Source organism: Brachycentrus maculatus, unplaced genomic scaffold (genome assembly GCF_059751285.1).
Source record: "Brachycentrus maculatus isolate JH-2025_06_01 unplaced genomic scaffold, ASM5975128v1 h1tg000236l, whole genome shotgun sequence".
In the NCBI taxonomy this organism is placed as follows: domain Eukaryota; kingdom Metazoa; phylum Arthropoda; class Insecta; order Trichoptera; family Brachycentridae; genus Brachycentrus; species Brachycentrus maculatus.
The window spans coordinates 278,307-302,187 of record NW_028280987.1 but is presented as its reverse complement, the minus strand read 5'-3'; positions in this window follow the sequence as shown (position 1 = coordinate 302,187).

Sequence of the window (23,881 nt, the reverse complement as noted above, 5' to 3'; positions counted from 1 at the left end):
AAAAATAATATATATTTAGCAATTAATTGATACACAATTAATAATTATTCAAACAGTTTGGACGCACAATGATTTTTATCTACGTATATTATATACTCCTCCGTAGTGTAATGGTCAACACGCTCGGCTACCGTTCTGGAGGTCCCGGGTTCGGTTTCCAGTGGGGGGTCAAATAAATATAAGTGATTTTTTCACTCTATATATTCTATATATATTCCTTATCTACTACCCTCAAGGGCTTATCACCTTTCCTTCATGTGTTAACGATCAAGATAACACTGCGTTTATATGATGCAGTGTCCTATGCACCATCGAGTGCGGGATGAGAGCTTGTAATAGAAGAATATGTTATTTCGGTAGTAGATTTTTATTAATCTTTCCATCCCTAGATAACATACTTGCCAAATATACGAAACATCTGTATTATTTATTAAGCCCTCCGCTTCAGGTTACCAGTCCAGGGTAGTATTGAATAAATATAACAGTAAAAAAAACGCTAAAATTTATTGGACACAACCCGGGACCTCCAGTACGGTAGCCCAGCGTGCTGACCATTACACCACGATGGCGGACATACAGATATATACAGATTTTTTTGCAGTTTGCATTCTAGTATAGGTCCTTTCGACCTTAAATAGTTGGGATGAGTGTGTTTCGAGTCGAGGGTCCTCGCTTCAAATCCCAGAAAGGACCAATCATTTCATCACATCCGATTGTATGCGGACTTTCCCAGAAGCGGTTCATAAACCCGGAATTTCATCATCCGATCCTATGCCTTCAAAGAACACTACAGAACTACTCGTGATATAGGGTAAATCACATGAAATTGGCCATTCAACCTTCAGTTAGTCGCTCAACATCGAAGTGGTCCTGATTAGGACTGATTGAATGTTTATTCATGGTAACGTGCTACTACGTAAATATTATAAACATAACTAACTTACTTACTAACCATCAAGCCTCTTCTCCGCAGGGGTAGGCAGAGAGAATATAATGCCACACCAATGTTTAGCGCTCACTAGAATTTCACTTGAGACATCTATGTTGACCTGAAAGAAGCTTTTTATTGAAATTCTTTCATTAGTATGTGAGGTCCGAATCCATGAGGAACGTCAGAAAATATCCTTTTCATTTTTATATTCTAGCTCATAATTTGACCAGTAATTTGTAATTAGTTTGTATTTCTTATATTACTAGAAATAAGGATAAAATAAGACTGCCATTGTTGAAAAAACCGAGTCACAAAATTGTATAATGTATAAGGGTTTGAAAATGTATGATGAGATGCCTGGATGTATAAAAAATGAAGAGTCTGGAAGAATTTAAAAATAAATGTTTTGTTTACTGTAAGGAGATGTAAATAACTAACTAACCAACTAACCATCACGCCGCTTCCCCGCAGGGGTAGGCAGAGAGAATCGAACGCCACACCACTCTGTCTTTGCAAACATTCTTTGCCTCTTCTACATTCATGCATCTCCTCATACATACCCGACGATTATTACGACTCCTGACCCGGTCGCTTTCAAGTATTTGACATACCTGATTGTGCCAAGTTTTCCTCGGTCGTTATCTGCTTCTTTTTCCAACTACATTCGCCTCATAAATTTGTTTAACCGTTCATCACATGTCCAAACCATCTCAACACACCTTTCTTAATTTTATCGATAATGCTTATCTCAGCCTTACATTCTTTCCTTATTTCATCATTCGAACATCTATCAAACATCGTTTTGCCATACATTCGTCTGAGGGATCTCATTTCATTTTTACGAGATGTAAATATATATGTGTATACATATATATATGTATATATATATATATATATATATATATATATATATATATACATATATATATGTATATATATATATATATAAAAATAAATATATGTATATATATATATATATATATATATATATATACATATATATACATATATATATGTATATATATATATATATATATATATATATATATATATATATATATATACATATATATATATATATATATATATTATGTAAATTATGTGTAAATAATACTTAGTGTATATTAGTTAACTTACTTAATAAATAAAATAGAATTTAAAAAATTACAAAATATATTATATTTTGCCTGAAGAGATATGTGTTAGGTTTTCTTTGATGTGTTACTGATCTTTTGGTTCTATGTGCGTTACCGTGAAGTGTGCTAATTGTGATATGTGTGCTTTGCTGTGAGGTGCTTTCTTGTGCCATGTGAGAGTACCTAATAATTCTCAAATGCATAAATTGTATGTCCATATGTTTTGTATGATGTTCATACAATGTACCTATACCAACTTCCAAGGAAAAAGTCATCGTTAATTATATTCAATGACTTTGAAGTCTGACAAATAATGTAGTAGCTACCGTAATCTTTTCATTTTTATTAAAATATTTCAAAACATATTATATACATAAGTCACATATCGCTCACTCCTTTCAACAACTTCATAGGTATATCAAAAATGGTAATTTTTCAGTTGTGTATATTTTCGGAATGCCCAGAAAATGTACTATATCCCAGCAAAAGCGGCATATTTTTATCTTAATATTTACCCGCTACAGGGCAGAAAGTGTTGTTTTTGCATTTTGAAGAAAGGGTATTGTTAAATTATTTTTTTAAATATCCAAAATATTTTTCAAATGGAGAAAAAGCATTCAGGTTTTACCTAAAAAGATCTGTTGCACAGTAAAATGTTCAATAAGTGGCTTGATATTTATTTTCAATACATTTTATGATATTTTTAAACATTAAAAACGATCTCCTGAAAAATCAAGTTTGTTGATTTATGACGTTGAAAGGAGTGAGCGATATATAATATTCCCGATGAGTAATTTCCATTTCTTATTTTGGGACATGGGATTAAGGTCAACAAGACTGAAACACAAATAAAAAGGTAACTAACAAGAAAACGCAGGGCAAAATGTAAAATTTAAAGCAATTAAAGGTACAGTAAATAGGCATATAAAAAATATAAAAGAAGAAGCCTGTTTGAAGGGAACAAATGAGAAAATATAACTAATCACTTACACAAATATCTTCCCATAAAGTATTTTTCCAGTTCATACGTTTTGGGTTCTAGTACACATATCGCTCACTCCTTTCAACAACATAAATCAAAATACTTGATTTTTCAGGAGAACGATTTTAAAGTTTAAAAATATAACACAATGTATTAAAAATAAATATCAAGCCACTTATTGAGCTTTTTACCGTGCAACAGATCTTTTTAGGTAAAACCTGAAGGTTTTTTCTACATTTGAAAAATATTTAATTTATTTATAACAATAATTAAACAATACATTTTCTTCAAAATGCAAAAACAACATTTTCTGCCCTGTAGCGGGTACATATTAAGTTAAAGATATGCCTCTTTTGCTGGGATATAGTACATTTTTTGGGCATTCCGAAAACATGCACAACTGAAAATTGACGATTTTTGATTTATGACGTTCTTGAAAGGAGTGAGCGATATGCCAGGCAGCTGGTTATTTTAAGTATTTTTAATTTTTTAATTAATTTATTTCTTTAATTATTATATTGAATGTATTACACTTATATAAACTATTAATTTTTTACATCTCATCAAAGATGAAAAAGAATATGGAAGTCTGGGAATTTACGGGGCTGACGATCGTCACAGGCTAGTTTAACTGATCACTTTACACACGTGTAACATTCTCAAACTCTACCCATTATTGACAACCACACTACTCAAATTCTTGGAAGTTCTGTATATATGAACCAATTTAGAAACCTTGTTCTTGAATCACTAGAACTTCACTAGAGACATCTATTGGTGAATGTCACACGTGTGTAAAGTGATCACAACCAGCCTATGACGGTCGTCAGCCCCGTAAATGCCCAGACTTCCATATTCTTCTTCATCTTTGATGAGATGTCAAAAATAATATGAAAATGACTCCTGTAATTGGAGATAATCCAGATTTTGTAAACAAGTATTTGGACACACTCAAAATGTTCTTATATAAACTATTATTTACGCTTAATTTACATCATATATATATATATATATATATATATATATATATATATATATATATATATATATATATATATATTTACATCTTCTTACAGTAAACAAAACATTTATTTTTAAATTCTTTCAGACTCTTTCCATTCTTCATACATTCGTATAGGCAATATATTGTGAGGGTTTTATGATTTAGCGTTAAATTTGTAGAACTCCATTTTAATTTATGCATCAATTGTCAAATCAAATACTGATTTTTTCTTGTCCGGCTCCGTAATGTAATGGTTAGCACGCTCGGCTACCTTTCTAGAGGTCCCGGGTTCGATTCCTAGTGGGTCAAATAAATATAAGTAATTTTTTCACTCTAATATTTATTCCGTATTACCATGGACTGGTACCTGAAGCACAGGGCTGATCACCTTTCCTTCATGTCTGTTAAGACATGAAGGAAGACATGTCATCTTGATCGTTAGATCAAGATGACACTGCGTTTGTATGATGCAGTGCCCTATGCACCATTGGGGTGCGGATAAGGGTTTGAATGAAAAGTTGTTTTTTATTGTTAAAAAAACATATGTTGTTTCGCCTAGTTATGGCATTTTCAAACTAATGTGAAACTATGTGATTTTTGTGTGTTTTTTAACAGAACTGTGTTTATGTATTGAGTGAAAAAATCACTTATATTTATTTGACCCCCACAGGAGGATCGGACCCAGATCCCCCAAAACGGTAGCCGAGCGTGCTGACCATTACACTACGGAGGAGTATATAATATACGTAGATAAAAATCATGAATTGTTTCGCCTAGTTATGGAATTATCAAACTAATGTGAAACTATGTGATTTTAATGTGTTTTTTAACGATAAAATACAACTTAGTTTACTCAAAAAGTCTGTATTTGATTTATCATTTAAAACATACATATTGCAAGGACCTTAGGTACTCTAAACTTATATTCTCATCAACGGGTGAAAATTGTATGGATGGCGTATGACAGGTTGCAATCCCTGTAAATCCCTGACTTCCATATACTGCATCATCTCTTCAGAGACATCGTTTACATATTTTTTTAAAATAATTATTATAATAACGACTCGCATTTAACAGGTTACTAAAAATGTCGGCTAGTTTAAAGATATTTTTTTAGCCACGTATTTTTCGTTTATTCTTTTTGCCACAATGTCGGCGCCGAGGCGTGTTCCTTCCAAACATCCTTAAAACATATTTTTTTCCTCTCACTTTCCCGAACAGCGAGGTAGCCCGCCGCCTCGGGCCGATGTTCCGAATGAAGATGGTAGCTGTGGCGCTCTATCCTCGGGCCAAACTCATTACTATTGCATTGCAATTACCATGAAGGTTTTGTTGATATCGCGCGAAGAATGTGCGCCGCCAAAACAATACTCCGAAAATGACACTTTAACTACCGTTTTTTAATAATATGTAGATGTTCCAGAATGGCTGAATGGTGAACGAAACACAAGTGTGTCAAGTGATCCCTTAAACCAGCCAAATGTCAGATCGAAAGCCCAGGGATGCTAAGGGGAACGATATATATATATATATATATATATATATATATATATATATATATATATATATATATATATATATATACATATATATATATATATATATATATATATATATATATATATATATATATATATATATATATATATATACATATACGACATTTTGAGTGTGTCCAAATACTTGTTGACAAAATATGGATTATCTCCAATTACAGGAGTTATTTTCATATTATTTTTTGACAAAAATAATATGAAAATAACTCCTGTATTTGGGGATAATCCAGATTTGTGAACAAGTATTTGGACACACTCAAAATGTTGTAAATAAATTATCTGGTCAAATTATAAGCTTAAATAATTGAAATGAAAATGATATTTCCTGGTGTTTCTCATGTGTGTGATTCCAGGATTTGGACCTCAAAAAAAAACTTCTTTTCATCTTAGCGATAGATGTCTCTAGTGAAGGTTCTAGTGATCCAAGTAGGTACAATGTTTCAAAATTGGTTCAAATATATAGAACTTCCCAAGAATTTGAGTAGTGTGGTTGTCAATAATGGGTAGAATTGGTGGATGTTACACGTTTGCAAAGTGCTCACTTAAACCAACCTATGACGGTCGTAAGCCCCGTAAATGCCCAGACTTCCATATTCTTCTTCAACTTTGATGCGATGTCAAAAAATAATATCAAATTCTGATTTTTAGATTTTATTTAATTGTGTTTTATTTTTAAAAACACATAAACATAAAATTTGTCACAGTTGTTTCGCATTATCATGACCTTTTTCAAACTAATGTTTAGTATTTTTAAAAATAAAATACAATTTAGCGGACTCGAAAAACCAGTTTTGATTTTGACAGGAGTTCTAGAAATTAAACGCCAAATCTATAACTAACTAACTAACTAACTAACCATCACGCCGCTTCCCCGCAGGGGTAGGCAGAGAGAATAGAGCGCCACACCACTCTGTCCTTGCAAACATTCTTCACCCCTTCCACGTTCATGCATCTCCTCATACATACCCGCCGATTGTTACGACTCCTAACCTGACCACTTTCAAGTATTTGGCATACTTGATCGTGCCATGTTTTTCTCGGTCTTCCTCTGCTTCTTTTCCCACTAACATTTGCCTCATGAATTTGTTTTACCGTTCTTTCCTCACTCATTCGTTCTACATGTCCAAACCATCTCAACACACCTTTCTTAATTTTATCGATAATGCTTATCTCAGCTTTGCATTCCTTCCTTATTTCACTATTCGCACATCTATCATACATAGTTTCGTCGCACATTCTTCTGAGAGATCGCATTTCGACTGCATTCAATCTACTTTCATCCTTAGTTTGCCAACTCCATGTTTTACTTCCATACATTAGAATCCAAATCTATAAATAAGCTAAATCTTCTTCCTGGCTACATCCTAGCTTATTGTCCTTGTAGACTGTTGTGGTCAGTTCTCCTCGTCCTCAGGCTGTAGGTCCTTCTGTCATGGACAACATCACCTAGGCCATGCCTTCGTATCGTGTTATCTCTCTGCAGCATCCATGAATTCTCTGGTCTTCCTCTACATAACTTTCTAAGAAGATCCATTTCTATCGCATGGTTAACTACATATTCCACAGGATCTCTGCATCCTATATTTTCCATACCATCTCAATTGCATTTCCTCTACCTTCCTGTTAGTGTCTATAAATCAATTAAATACAAAATAGTTGTTATTTTATTATATGTAATATATATTTAAAAATAATTTAACGAAGGTCCGGATACTGTCATTATAGACATCCAATTTTTTACGTTTAAAAAAATATGACGTTCTGTTGATGCCGACTCGTACAAAGGGATGAAAAACATACCCCTTGTATTCCTGACCACAACACGCCATAGGAACAGTCCAACACCCCTAAAATGGTATAACCTGCTTGACTTTGTACGCCATTTGTGAGAGTCTCGTTTTTCAATCGATGGCTAAGTTTAAAAAAATATTAACACTAATGTATGGAAGCGAAACATGGAACTGGCAAAGGAAGGATGAAAGCAGTGTGAACGCTGTTGAAATGCGCTCCCTCAGACGAATGTGTGGAAAATCATTGTATGACAGAATTAAAAACGAAGATATAAAAAAGGAATGTAAGGCTGAACGAGGAATAATTGAAAAGATTAGGAAGAGTTCTATGGGGTGGTATGGACATGTGGAGCGAATGGATAGCGAGAGAATGACTAAAAAATTATATGTGGCGAATTTGAGAGGGAAAACAGAACGAGGACGACCGAAAAAGACTTCAGGCACGATCAGATCAATCAGAACCTAAAATCTGGCGGTGTCAAAAGTCTGCGTAATCGGAGGGCATGTATGACTAGATGTATGGATGTGAAGGAGCGTATGTCAGGACAGAAGAGTGTGGCGATCCATCCTCTCTGCCTACCCCTGCGGGGAAACGGCGTGATGGTAGTAGTAGTAGTTAATATAGGTCAACTAGGTACTATTTACTGGGTGAAGTCCTATCCGACATCGGATCCGTGATATATTTTGTGTGTCCAAATACTTCACATATCGCTCACTCCTTTCAAGAACGTCATAAATCAAAAATCGTCAATTTTCAGTTGTGCATGTTTTCAGAATGCCCAAATGAAAAATCAAGTTTTTTATTCATGACGTTCTTGAAAGGAGTGAGTCATATATTTATGTATATATATATATATATATATATATATATATATATATATATGTATGTATATTTATTTATGTATATATATATATATTTATATATATATATATATATATATATATATATATATATATATATATATATATATATATATATATATATATATATATATATATATATATATATATATATATATATTATTTATTTATATTTTTTTTTTTCGAGATGACGAATTGAAAGATACTATTTTTTAGTATTTATAACGTTTTTGGATGTGTCCAAATCCTCGTTCACAAATAGTAGAAAAATTAACAGGTATCTCATGACACACTTAAAATGCCGTGAAGAATATTTTCAATTAATATTTTGTATGGTTGTATTTGAGATGCTGTCTATCTCTGACACTAAATCTCTCTTCCTTTTTATTTTTACCTAAACTCTCACTATTTCTCTCCCCCGAGGACTTCGTTTGACAAACGCGCCCCGTCGCGGGACCCGCCCTTAGGCGTCCGACGGTCAGCGGGCAATAGGAAGAAGAAGACGGTACTACGGTGAGGGGAGGCACAGCGCTCCTAGCCGCGGGGAACGAACTCGCGCCATCGGCATGTCAATCAATCGTCTCTCCGCAGACCGGCCCGACTTAGGCTAAACTAGACCACCGGGTGAACACAAAATATTGAATATATCTTTATATTTATTAAATATAATAATAACAAATATTACAATTTAACTCATGTAGTAGGTACATATCGCGTGTAGTACGTTTGTCCGCCTCCGTAGTGTAATGGTCAGCACGCTCGGCTACCGTTCTGGAGGTTCCGGGTTCGATTCCCAAGGAGGGTTAAATAAATATTAGTGATTTTTTCACTGTAATATTTATTCAAAATTACCATGGACTGGTACCTGAAGCGGAGGGCTGATCACCTTTCCTTCATGTATAAACGATCAAGATAACACTGCGTTTATATGACAGTGCCCTATGCGCCAATTGGGTGCGGATAAGGGTTTTTAAAAAGTACATATCTCTCACTCCTTTCAACAACGTCATTTATCAAAAAACTTGATTTTTCAGGAGGTCGTTTTTAAAGTAAATAAAATAAAATGTATTAAAAACAAATTAAAGCCATTGAATTTTTTTGCTGTGCAACAGATCTTTTTATATAAAACCTGAATGTTTTTTCTCTATTTGAAAAATATTTAGTATATTTAAAAAAATAATTTCACAATACCTTTTTTTCAAAATGCAAAAAACACACTTTCTGCCCTGTAGCGGGTAAATATTAAGTTGAAAATATGCCGCTTTTGCTGGGACATAGTAAACATGCACAACTGAAAATTGAAGATTTTTAAAATATGATGTTGTTGAAAGGAGTGAGCGATATTTGCTAACTCTTTTTAAATTTTTATCTTTTCGACTTTTCGTTTTCTATTAAAATAAAATATTTGTAGTTTTATTAGCACTTTTAATCCAATTTTATTTCTGATATATATTGTATTCTTGCCAGTGCCCTTTACTATAATAGAAAATAAAATGTACACCCACACACAGGACATGCCTTTGTGGGATCTTTTTTTGTATTAATATTTTATAATTGTTTATAATTATCATATATTGTGAAATGCAAAAGAATTTAAAATAAGGAAAAATCATTTGCTTGACATTATACTTTTAATACATTATATTCCACATCTCAACATAGACAAAGAAGAATATGGAAAGGTACTAATAATGCGTACTAAAAAAGTGTTTTTAAAAAAGTTGTTTAATTTTATAAAGAATATGGAAGTTTGGGCATGGAAGTCATAGGCTTGGTTAAGTGATCAGTTTACACACGTGTAACATTCACCAATTCTATCCATGATTGACAACCACACTACTCAAATTCTTGGAACTTTTATATATGTGGTTCAATTTCGAAACACTTGAATTACTAGCATTTCACTAGAGACATCCATAGGTGAGATGAAAGAAGCTTTTTATTGAGCAGAAACTTATTGACAACCACACTACTCAAATTCTTGGATGTTCTATATATATATATGAACCAATTTAGAAACCTTGTTCTTGAATCACTAGAACTTCACTAGAGACATCTATTGGTGAGACGTAAAGAAGCTTTTTTACTAAGCAGAAACTCTTATATTAGTATGTGAGGTCCGAATCCTGGATTATATTGTAATCACACATACATGAGAAACGTTTCTTAAAAGTTATTAGAGAAATAACTAATTAAAGCAATACCCATCTAAAAAAAACATTGGTGATAATCAATCTATATTTGCGAACAAGTATTTGGACACACTCAAAACGTTGTTCCCGATCACCCTGTATGCCCGAATATTCGGTCGGACAATTGCCCCGGGACATTTAGTACAAAATGAAACATAATTAAAGGATTCGTGGCACAACATTTTTTACGTATTTCCTTTTCTTTCCTTTTATCACCGACAGCCATTAGCCGAGGTGGTGCCGTCCTACAACACGGACTGCGAGGTCTCCGGCTCGAACCCCAATTATACAAATAGGAAAAAATACAATACAACCAACCTTACTCGTATAACTGAAATGCGAATGAAACTTAGTAGGATATATGTACCTACATATCGTTCACTCCTTTCAACAACGTCATATTTCAAAAATCGACAATTTTCAGTTGTGCACGATTTTCGGAATGCCCAGAAAATGTACTAATGTACCTTTACCAACATCCAAGGAACAAACAAACTAACTAACTAACCATCACGTCGCTTCCCCGCAGGGATAGGCAGAGAGAATAGAGCGCCACACCAATCTGTCCTTGCAAACATTCTTCGCCTCTTCCACGTTCATGCATCTTCTCATACATACCCGCCGATTGTTACGACTCCTAACCTGACCACTTTCAAGTATTTGGCATACCAAGGAACAAGTAATCGTTAATTATACTCAATGACTTTGAAGTCTGACAAATAATGTAGTAGCTACCGTAATTTTTTTTTTTATTAAAATATTTCACATATCGCTCACTTCTTTCAACAACGTCATACATCAAAAATCGTCAATTTTCTGTTGTGCGTGATTTTCGGAATGCCCAGAAAATGTACTGTATCCCAGCAACAGCGGCGTATTTTTAACTTAATATTTACCCGCTACAGGGCAGAAAGTGTTGTTTTTGCATTTTGAAGAAAAGGTATTGTTTAATTATTTTTTTAAATATAAGTACTAAATATTTTTCAAATGGAGAAAAAACATTCAGTTTTTACTTTAAAAAATCTGTTGCACAGTAAAACGTTCAATAAGTCGCTTGATATTTATTTTTAATACATTTCAAGATATTTTTAAACTTTAAAAACGATCTCCGGAAATATCAAGTTATATGATATATGACGTTGTTGAAAGGAGTGAGCGATATATACATATATAGTTTCATGGAAGTTGTATGGAAGCGCAAAATGGAACTGGCAAAGGAAGGATGAAAGCAGTGTGAAATGCGATCCCTCATACGAATGTGTGGAAAATCATGGTATGACAGAATTTCAAAAAAGAAGATGTAAGAAAGGAATGAAAGGCTGAACAAGGGATAATTGAAAAGTATTATGGATACGTGGAACGATGGGATAGCGAGAGAATGAATAAGAAAGTATATGTGGCGAATGTGAGCGGGAGATCAGAACGAGGACGGCCGAAAAAGACATGGAACGATCAGATCAATCAGAACCTAAAATTTGGTGGTGTCAAAAGTTTGCGCAATCGGAGGGCATGTATGACTTGGTGTATGCATGTGAAGGAAGCTAGGTGCTTATACAAGACAGAAGAGTGTTTAAATATCTGGAAGTGATGCTTATTTGATAATATTTATATGACGTTAGTAAAGCAGATGGGAACTGTTTTTACATGCGGGAAAGAAAATAGAGGAGGAAAGGAGAATTGCATCAATTTCAAGTGATTTGTGTTTGTAAAATTTTGGAATGGTAACACATATCGCTCACTCCTTTCAAGAACGTCATTAATCAAAAATAGTCAATTTTCAGTTGTGCATGTTTTCGGAATGCCCAGAAAATGTACTATATCCCAGCAAAAGCGGCATATTTTTAACTTAATATTTACCCGCTACAGGGCAGAAAGTGTTGTTTTTGCATTTTGAAGAAAAGTTATTGTTTAATTATTTTCTTGAATATCCTAAATATTTTTTAAATGGAGAAAAAACCTTCAGGTTTTACCTAAAAAGATCTGTTGCACAGTAAAAAGTTAAATAAGTGGCTTGATATTTATTTTTAATACATTGTATTATATTTTTAAACTTAAAAAACGTTCTCCTGAAAAATCAAGTTTTTTGATTTATGACGTTCTTGAAAGGAGTGAGCGATATAATGAAAGAATGCAAGGCTATCATGAAAAAAATTCGATAAAATTTATGAGGTGTGCTGAGATGGTTTGGGCATGTGAATCGAACGAGTGAATCAGTACAGGAAGAATGTGGAAGAGGCTAATAATGGTATGGAAAGACAGAGTAGTGTGGCATTTTATACTGCCTACAGATGAAATTCCCGAAATAGTGTTATTTACCAAGTGAAATTAAAACGATGTATGATAGATGTGCGAATAGTGAAATAAGGAAGGAATGCAAAGCTGAGATAAGCATTATCGATAAAATTAAGAAAGGTGTGTTGAGATGGTTTGGGCATGCGGAACGAATGAGTGAGGAAAGAACGGTAAAACAAATTTATGAGGCGAACGTTAGTGGGAAAAGAAGCAGAGGAAGACCGAGAAAAACATGGCACGATCAGGTATGCCAAATACTTGAAAGTGGTCAGGTTAGGAGTCGTAAAAATCGGCGGGTATGTATGAGGATATGCATGAACGTGGAAGAGGCGAAGAATGTTTGCAAGGACAGAGTGGTGTGGCGCTCTATTCTCTCTGCCTACCCCTGCGGGGAAGCGGCGTGATGGTTAGTTAGTTAGTTAGTTAAATTAAAATAAAAACGTTTTTTTTATTGGTTTCCGTAAATACAACTTGTTTTGTTGTGTTTTTATCTCTCTAATTGTGTTAATGAAAGGTTTGGCGTTCTATCCGCCGCTGCGAGATGTGTGTAGGGAGACATGCGTGCTGTTTTGCGCAGGAAGTACTCCAATGAAGGGGAACCCAGGTAAAATTGAATTATCAAACAAAAATTTATGTAAATAAAAATTAAAACTAAATAATTTTGGTCTTGAACGATGCTTAATTATTTTTTAAGTCGCTTTCAAAATATGGATATTGATTTAATTATGGATATTGATTATTTCACAGACAAGCATATGCGCGCTTTAGAAATTTTATAACGTCACAACTGTCATTGGCGTTTTGCAGAAAAGAACTGGTCCACAATTTACAAGAAATAAATAAATAAAGTTGTAAATACAAAAATAAAACCTAGGAACATAATATAGTGTAGTTTCGTCCGCCTCCGTAGTGTAATGGTCAGCACGCTCGGTTACCGTTCTGGAGGTCCTGGGTTCGATTCCCAAGGGGGGTAAAATAAATATAAGTAATTTTTTCATTGTAATATTTATTCAATATTACCATGGACTGGTACCTGAAGCGGAGGGCTGATCACCTTTCCTTCATGTGTAAACGATCAAGATAACACTGCGTTTATATGACGCAGTGCCCTATGCACCATTGGGGTGCGGATAAGGGTTTTATTATTATTATTTACATAATATAGTGTAGTTTCGTCCGCCTCCGTAGTGTAATGGTCAGCACGCTCGGTTACCGTTCTGGAGGTCCCGGGTTCGATTCCCAAGGGGGGTAAAATAAATATAAGTAATTTTTTCATTGTAATATTTATTCAATATTACCATGGACTGGTACCTGAAGCGGAGGGCTGATCACCTTTCCTTCATGTGTAAAACGATCATGATAACACTGCGTTTATAAGACACAGTGCCCTATGCACCATCGGGGTGCGGATAAGGGTTTTATTATTATTATTTACATAATATAGTGTAGTTTCGTCCGCCTCCGTAGTGTAATGGTCAGCACGCTCGGCTACCGTTCTGGAGGTCCCGGGTTCGATTCCCAAGGGGGGTAAAATAAATATAAGTAATTTTTTCATTGTAATATTTATTCAATATTACCATGGACTGGTACCTGAAGCGGAGGGCTGATCACCTTTCCTTCATGTGTAAAACGATCATGATAACACTGCGTTTATAAGACACAGTGCCCTATGCACCATTGGGGTGCGGATACGGGTTTTAATATAATATAACATAATATAAATATGTACATTAGAATGTTATGCTAGATGATTTTTATATTTGCAAAGGGTGTTTTGAGGTATACAAAGGTGGCATGTTGCGCCATCTTGTTGAAACCACAGCTCTGTCACATCATGCATCATCTGCTCCAGACTCGATATCCCGAGACCGATTGACGACGTTTTAATCCATTTACTTTTTGTATATCATTATCATCATCATCCTATTATTATCATTAGTATCCATGTCTTTATAAGGGCCCTTGAGGTAGTATTTTACGAAAATGGCGCTATAGAAATTATCCAAATAATAATAATTTTTATTATCAACGCCATTTAACTGAGGAACGAAGAAGTCAGTAGGTAATCATGGTTCTGTAGCGCTCTCCATTGACAACATTACAGCCGACATCGTTGTTTAAAAAAATATGGGCCAATACTTTACTAAATTATTATTATTTTTATCATATCGCTCACTCCTTTCAAGAACGTCATAAATCAAAATACATGATTTTTCAGGAGAACGTTTTTAAAGTTAAAAAATATAATACAATGTATTAAAAATAAATATCAAGCTACTTACTGAACTTTTTACTGTGCATCAGAACTTATTAGGTAAAACCTGAAGGTTTTTTCTCCATTTGAAAAATATTAAGTATATTTAAAAAAATAATTATACAATACCTTTTCTTTAAAATGCAAAAACAACACTTTCTGCCCTGTAGCGGGTAAATATTAAGTTGAAAATATGCCTCTTTCGCTGGAATATAGCACATTTTCTGGGCATTCCAAAAACATGCACACCTAAAAAGGTAGTTTTTAGATTTATGACGTTCTTGAAAGGAGTGAGCGATATGTGTATCATAGTCATACAGGAGAAAGTGACCAAGAGCATTTTTTACAAAAACGCCATCATTTACTATTTGACATCTTACTAGCTTAATATTGCCCTGAAAAACATCCCAAAGGATTTTAAACTTGTAAGTATAATATATTGACTTGGTAAAAATGACTAACTGCATTGGTGTTTATTTTGTTGCCAAGCAAAAGTGACTTAAATGGCCCTCCAGAACATTTTACATTTTGTTAATTTGTTAATTTGTTAATTTGTTTATCGAAATGCGATCTCTCATAAGAATGTGCGACAAAACGATGTATGATAGAGATGTGCGAATAGTGAAATAAGGAAGGAATGCAAAGCTGAGATAAGCATTATCGATAAAATTAAGAAAGGTGTGTTGAGATGGTTTGGACATGTAGAACGAATGAGTGAGGAAAGAACGGTAAAACAAATTTATGAGGCGAATGTAATTGAGAAAAGAAGCAGAGGAAGACCGAGAAAAACATGGCATGATCAGGTATGCCAAATACTTGAAAGTAGTCAGGTTAGGAGTCGTAACAATCGGCGGGTATGTATGAGGAGATGCATGAACGTGGAAGAGGCGAAGAATGTTTGCAAAGACAGAGTGGTGTGGCATTTTATTCTCTCTGCCTACTCCTGCGGAGAAGCGGCGTAATGGTTAGTTAGTTAGTTTTTTTAAATTTGTTACTTTCTCTTGTACGACTACGATATATATATATATATATATATATATATATATATATATATATATATATATATATATATATATATATATATATATATATATATATATATATATATATATATATATATATATATATATATATATATATATATATATATATATATATATATATATATATTTATATATATATATATATATTTATATATATATATATATATATATATATATATATATATATATATATATATATATATATATATATATATATATATTTATATATATATATATATATATATATATATATATATATATATATATATATATATATATTTATACATATATATATATATATATATATATATATATATATATATATATATATATATATATATATATATATATATATTTATATATATATATATATATATATATATATATATATATATATATATATATATATATATATATATATATATATATATATATATATATATATGAATATAGTACAGTGCCATGATAGCCCGACTTCCCCTATAAGGAATGAATAATAATAGTCGTATCTATGTTTTCCCACTGCACTTATGTACCTGTATGTACAAATGTACCTACCTAGCAAAAGGTACACTCGGTACCGCAAATGTACCTATGGCATTGCGGTCTCCTCTCCGCTCGGCATGCAACGTCGCGTTCTGCTGGACGCGCCTGTTGCTACGTCGGGGTTACTGGCAAAGTGCTGTAAGTCTAAATAATCACCCGACCCAAGTCAAGTACTAATATGGTAAAATATGATCAGTAATGCGCTTAGACTTTGGTTTGTAATAAACAATTTTTACTTAGAGCTACTAATAGAGTGACTGGTTTCTAGGAGAGACGAATCTAGAATTCGCTTGGCTGAGTATGCGGGTATGCACACGATTGTGGCCATGTTGTTGCCACCAATGTGTCACCAATATAATAAAATTAAGTACAAATATCATTATTATTGTCATTGTCATCGTTATCGTCACCGTTATCGTTACCGTTATCGTTATCGTTATCATTGTCGTTATCATTATCATTATCATTATTATTATCATTATCATTATAATTATCACTATCATTATCATTATCATTATCATTATCATTATCATTATCATTATCATTATCATTATCATTATCATTATCATTATATTATCATTATCATTATCATTATTATTATCATTCTCACTGTCGTTGTCACTATCGTTATCATTATCATTATTATTATCACTATCACTATCATTATCAGTATCATTATCAGTATTATTGTCATTATCATTCGCATTAGTATTATCATTAACATTAGCATTATCAATATCTCTACCATTATCTAATGATAATTCATTTGATAAGAATTTATTATTACCATTATCATTTGATAAGGATATATCATTATCAAATGATAATGATGAAAAAGTTATTCATTATCATCATCATCACCATCACCATCATCATCGTCATCATCATCATCTACGTCATCATCGGCATCAATCGCGTCTACGAATTTAAATAAGCATTGCATTTTTTTTACAAGTTACAATTTTTTCATCATATATGAACGAATTATCAATTTTCTGCCATACGACGTTCTATTGGTAGCCCGGATTCTCACATCCTTTGTCACGACGTCCGTTTTCGCTCGTTGCGTACTCACGCACCGCCACACGCAACCCCGCGGGGTAGGCAGAGAGGAGACACTTCACACGAGGCCTTCTATCCTCCGTCGACACTAATAGAGGTACTTAATTGCGCTCCGGTTTTTCGTCTAAAAGCGAATGAAAGCAAACACGCAAAGTCATTTTTGTTTTTGATTATTTTTTTCTAAAAAAAAACAACCAACCATCATGCCGTTTCCCGCAGGGGTGGGCAGAGAGAATAGAATGCCACACCGACCTGTCTCCGCAAACAATTTAGCCTCTCACACATTCTTGCATCTTCTCATACATATCCGCCGATTATTTATATTAATTTGATATTATCCTGGACTGACCCCGAGGCGCAGGAGTGATCACCTTGCCTTCACGTAAATAACGATAATATAACATGATAACACCTTCATGATAACACTGCTTCAATACGATGCTGTGCCCTATGCACCATTGGGTGCGGATAAGGGTTAGGAGAAATTTAACTACTTTTTTTTTTAAATAAAATAATATCTTTATAATCTCATAGTAAAATTTTGAGATTTTGGAAATTGAAAAAAAAACATTTTAGCCAAATTTTAATTTGATTAAATGACCAATGGAATTAACTTGTCTTTACGAATTTACAGAAATTCCTTGCCTCTTCCACATTCATGCATCACTTCATATACATATACCCACCGATTATTCCAACTCCTGACCTGACCACGCCTAAGTATTTGAAATACTTGATCATGTCAAATTTTTCTCGGTCGTTCTCTGCTTCTATTACCAGGCACACTCGCCTCATAAATTTGTTTTACACATCTTTCTTCTTTCATTCGATTCATATGTCCAAACCATCTCAACACACCTTTCTTGGTCTGCTGGATAATGCTTATCTCAGCCTTGCACCCTTTCCTTATATGTGTCGCCTAATTTAAAAATCCGCCAGATCCATGTAGGTAAGTCGTTTTTACAAAAAAAATGCAAAATTCTCCGGGTAACATTTATGTTTCAAAAATTTACAACATTTTGAGTGTGTCCAAATACCTCACATGTGACCTCACATGGTAATATAAGAGTTTCTGCTTAGTAAAAAGATTCTTTACATCTCACCAATAGATGTCTCTAGCGAAGTTCTAGTGATTCAAGAACAAGGTTTTTAAATTGGTTCATATATATATAGAAATTCCAAGAATTTGAGTACTGTGGTTGTCAATAATGGGTAGAATTGGTGAATGTTACACGTGTGTAAAGTGATCACCTAAACTAGCCTATGACGGTCATCAGCCAAGGAGATGGCGCGTGACAGAGTGACTTGGAGACGTCTCGTGTTGGCTATATGCTCCACCTCGGGAGTGAACATGGAAAGAAGAAGAAGAAGAAATAAAAGGGTCTCTCTTTTAGGGAGAGACGCTTAATTAGCTTTCTCAATCCAATCAAAGATGGCTGTTTTGAAGTCATATGTACTGTGTCATGTGATTGATCAATATGTGTAGGAGTCCCTAAAATTTAAGTTGTTTGGTTGTCAATCATGGCAAGAATGGTGAATGTTACACGTGTGTAAAGTGATCACTTAATCAAACAACCATAGCCTGTACCTAAATACCCAGGCTTCCATTCTTCTTCATCTTTGTTGAGATGTAAAAATGTATTTATATTTTTATTTATATAAAATGTGTGATGCAAATATATCTAGGCCAATTTTTTTGTATACAGATGGATTTGTTTAATTTCATTGAGATTAAAATTACTCCTATAATTGGAGATAATCCAGATTTGTGAACCAGTATTTGGACACACTCAAAATGTTGTATCTTCTTTATGTATATATGTGTATAAAGACCTTTAAAACATATTCATATGGTGGTAGATACATATCAATCACCTTAATTTTTAGCTACGTATAAATTTATATTACTTCGGGCTTAGAGTATTCAGTATAGTACTACCAAATGAAGTTCATTGATGATATTTTCCTCTAATAAATTTGTTTCGCCGTTCTTCCTTTACTCATTCGATCCACACGCCCAAACCATCTCAACACACCTTTCTTGGTTTGCTGGATAATGTTCATCTCAGTTTTTCACCCTTTCCTTATATCACCATTGGAACATCTACCATACATAGTTTTTCAGCACTGAGAGATGGCATCCCGACTGCATCCAGTATACTCTCATCCTTCCCAAACCATCCCAAGCCGCCTTCCTTAGTTTGCTGGATAGTGCTCATCTCAGCCTTGCACCCTTTCCTTATATCACCATTGGAACATCTACCATACATGGTTTTGCAGCACTGAGAGATGGCATTCCGACTGCATTCAGCCTACTTTTATCATTCTCTTTTCTTCTCCATGCTTGATTGTAGTTTTCGTTGGTAGTAGAAGCAGAGAAAGACAGAAGAAAACGAGGCATGATCAAGTAAATAATTGGGAATGGCCAGAGTAAGAAATTCAGATATAAGACAAATCTGCGATGTTGAAGATGTTGTGCGATGGGGAAGAGAAAGAAGACGTTTCTGGAGAGATCGTATGAGAAGAGCGAGTTTGGATCGAGTGGTGAGGGTGGCAGCGGACAGCAGCATAGGCGGGATCAGACCCCCACGAAGACCACCTAAACGATGGAAGGATAGCTGGTCTTCCACCTCCCAGGAGCGACCCGAGAATGACAGGACCTAGTCCTAAAAGAAGAAGAAGAAGAAGGGAATGGCCAGTGCAAAAGTTGGAAAAAAACCGAGTTGGAGATGCATACATGTGGAAAAGGCGAAGATTGTTCCAAAGACCGATTAGTGTGGCGCTCTTTTTTCTCTTCCTACTCCTGCGGGGAATCGGCGTGATGGTTAGTCAGATCTCTTTTAATTCTTCATAAAAATCAATAAATTACTTTGCTGTTAACCTTTTTTTATATGGTAAATTTCCAACTAGTTTCGACGAATACTTTGTTTTCTTCAGGGATGGATAGTTTCTAAATTAGATTCCTCTAATTAGTCCGCCTCCGTATTGCAGTGCTAAGCGCGTTTAGCTACCATGCCAAAGATCCTTGATTCGATTACAAGGGCGGTTAAAATTTTCACTCAAAAACCTTTTTTTATTACCTGAAGCTCAGGATCGATCACCTGGCCTTCACAGAAGTCATGATCAAGATAACACTGCGTCATTAGGATGCAGTGCCCTGTGCACCATTGGGTGAGGCTATTTGGCAAAAGTTAGAAGAAGAAATTGTTGATTTTGTACCGAGAAATCGAGACTATAGCAGTTAGAGATCTATTTTTTTGAGAGTCGTGAATGCCTTTAAACTGGGAGTAGTTACATATCCCTGGGGCGTGATGGACACAGGAATATGGAGAATATGTCGGTTACTTGGTTATTCGGAATCACCCATCTAACTCACTCATCAGCATCTACAGATCTATCAAAAGGAGATCATAAAATGCAACGAGTGACATCACTTTGATTTCTTGCACACCTAAAAATATTCATTTAGGGTAATTTTTGAGACCTATGGACAGCGCTATATATATATATATATATATATATATATATATATATATATATATATATATATATATATATATATATATATATATATATATATATATATATATATATATATATATATATATATTATACATATATAATATATATATATGTGTATATATATATATATATATATATATATATATATATATATATATATATATATATATATATATATATATATATATATATATATATATATATATATATATATATATATATATATATATCAGATCAAAAAGGTCAAAGATCAGGTCAAAAGTCTGCGTAATCGGAGGGCATGTATGACTAGATGTATGGATGTGAAGGAGGCGAGGAGTGTATGTCAGGATAGAAGAGTGTGGCGATCTATCCTCTCTGCCTACCCCCTGCGGGGAAACAGCGTGAAGTAGTAGTAGTATATATATATATAAATATATACATATATATTTATATATATATATATATATATATATATATATATATATATATATATATATATATATATATATATATATATATATATATATATATATATATATATATATATATATATATATATATATATATATATATATATATATATATATATAGTGTTTCCTTAATCATTTTAACATGTCTTACCACAAAGTGAATGCAGAAACACTAAATAAAATACTATTTTTCCACATTTGTGTATTTTATTTGACCAGCAAAACCCAGTTGTCAAAAAATGACAATTAAAGTTTATTCTTTAACTTATATTATTTAAATTAATCTTCTATAATATTTTATTCTTCGAACTCCATCTTGTTTTTTAATCTGGCGTGTTGTTCTGTCGCCAATGCCGTGTGAGACATGTAGTGACGGCATCGCGAGATCTGCCTTACCGATAGTCATAAAATTCAATTAAATATATTTTTTTACATACTTTTTAAAGTGTTTTTCAAAACCAAGAGTGTTTTAATGCAATAAAGGTTCAAATAAAAATAGTCAGTCCACCGCGCGATCTCCTTCTAGATCCCCAAAGGCCCGCGGCAAGCGACCAACATGGCCATGCGTTGGTCCGTACAAAAAAATATTTTTCATTTCTTATTTTATTATCCTACAATAATTAAATTGTAATTTGGAGGATCAGCTCAACACAGCTGCAGTTTAATAATTTTAAAATTAAAATAAACATACATGTATTATATTTGTCAAAATGATATATCTACACGGTGTGCGACAAAACGATGTATGATCGTTGAAGTGTGGAAAGATGGCAATGCATTAGATAAGCATCTTTTGTTCCTATCTCTTATACTACTTATAACTATTGTAGAAACAGAATTATAATCATTTAAAGTCCTCCAATTTCACTCTAAAATAGGGACCTTTTTCTAACGTTAAATACTACAATACAGTGAATACGCGCGGAGCAGGTTACTCGTGAAACTATGCAATAAATTAGAGTACAATATTATCTGTGTTCCTATGTCTTATAACTATTGTAGAAACAGAATTATAATCATTTAAAGTCCTCCAATTTCACTCTAAAATAGGGACCTTTTTCTAACGTTAAATACTACAATACAGTGAATACGCGCGGAGCAGGTTACTCGTGAAACTATGCAATAAATTAGAGTACAATATTATCTGTGTTCCTATGTCTTATAACTATTGTAGAAACAGAATTATAATCATTTAAAGTCCTCCAATTTCACTCTAAAATAGGGACCTTTTTCTGGCGTTAAATACTACAATTATATTCGAGAATCAGTAGTAAACAATGTAAATATTCCATTATTAGTACAAAGACTGTAGATCGAGTTAGTGAATCACTATTAATCGGGCGCAGTGGAACAGGTGTAGTGATTATTAAATTACTTTGACAAGCAAATTGCGATGGTAAAATTACCCAAATTAGTTCGCGTAACTCCGCTAGCTGCCGACAGATGGCAGACATGGTATTAATACGCTTATCCGATACTCGAACCTACGACTTTCAGCAGTTAAAAAGCAATTCCGAAAATTAAGCAATAAGTAAGTGATAATAATTTACTTACTAGAAATTTGATTTTGCTGACATTTTTTTTTTTAATTACATATTTTAAATGTTGAGTGTCTCTAGATAAAGGGATGACGCAGACGAATGTGCGGCAAAACGGTGTGCAATAGATGTTCGAATGATGAAATAAGGACTAAGTATTAGGTAGGTACCAACTAAAAAAATAACTAAATATCACGTTGCTTCCCGCAAGTGACTCTAAAATCTATCTACGGCTTATGCAACACCGCTTATCGTGACCCTACTCAGGCTTCAACTTTTTAAGTTTTATAGTGTGAGTGGATTTACTCTTTATGTTTTAAGTTACCATAATTTCATGTAATTCTAGTGAAAATTCTAGGCTACTCGCTACTACCAAAAAACATTTTAACTTAACTAATTGATATGACTAAATAAATAAAAATGAACTAAATAAAACCATGAGGTATTAATATTTAACACATACTTAACGGTTATATTTACGTTTTTCTATATTTTTAGTCTTCAATTGAACATTAGAGCCATCTAACGGCGAGTAGCGAAACTAACCAACAAACTTGATCGAGTAGTAATTTTGCTTAATGATACCTTTATTACGGCTATTATTTAATAAATATGACCTGTTCTTATAATTCAAATGTTTTTACTTATAAGTGTCGAAATATTATGCGCCTTAACAGAGACAAGGCATCTTTTTACACTTGATGGGTAATAATATGGTACC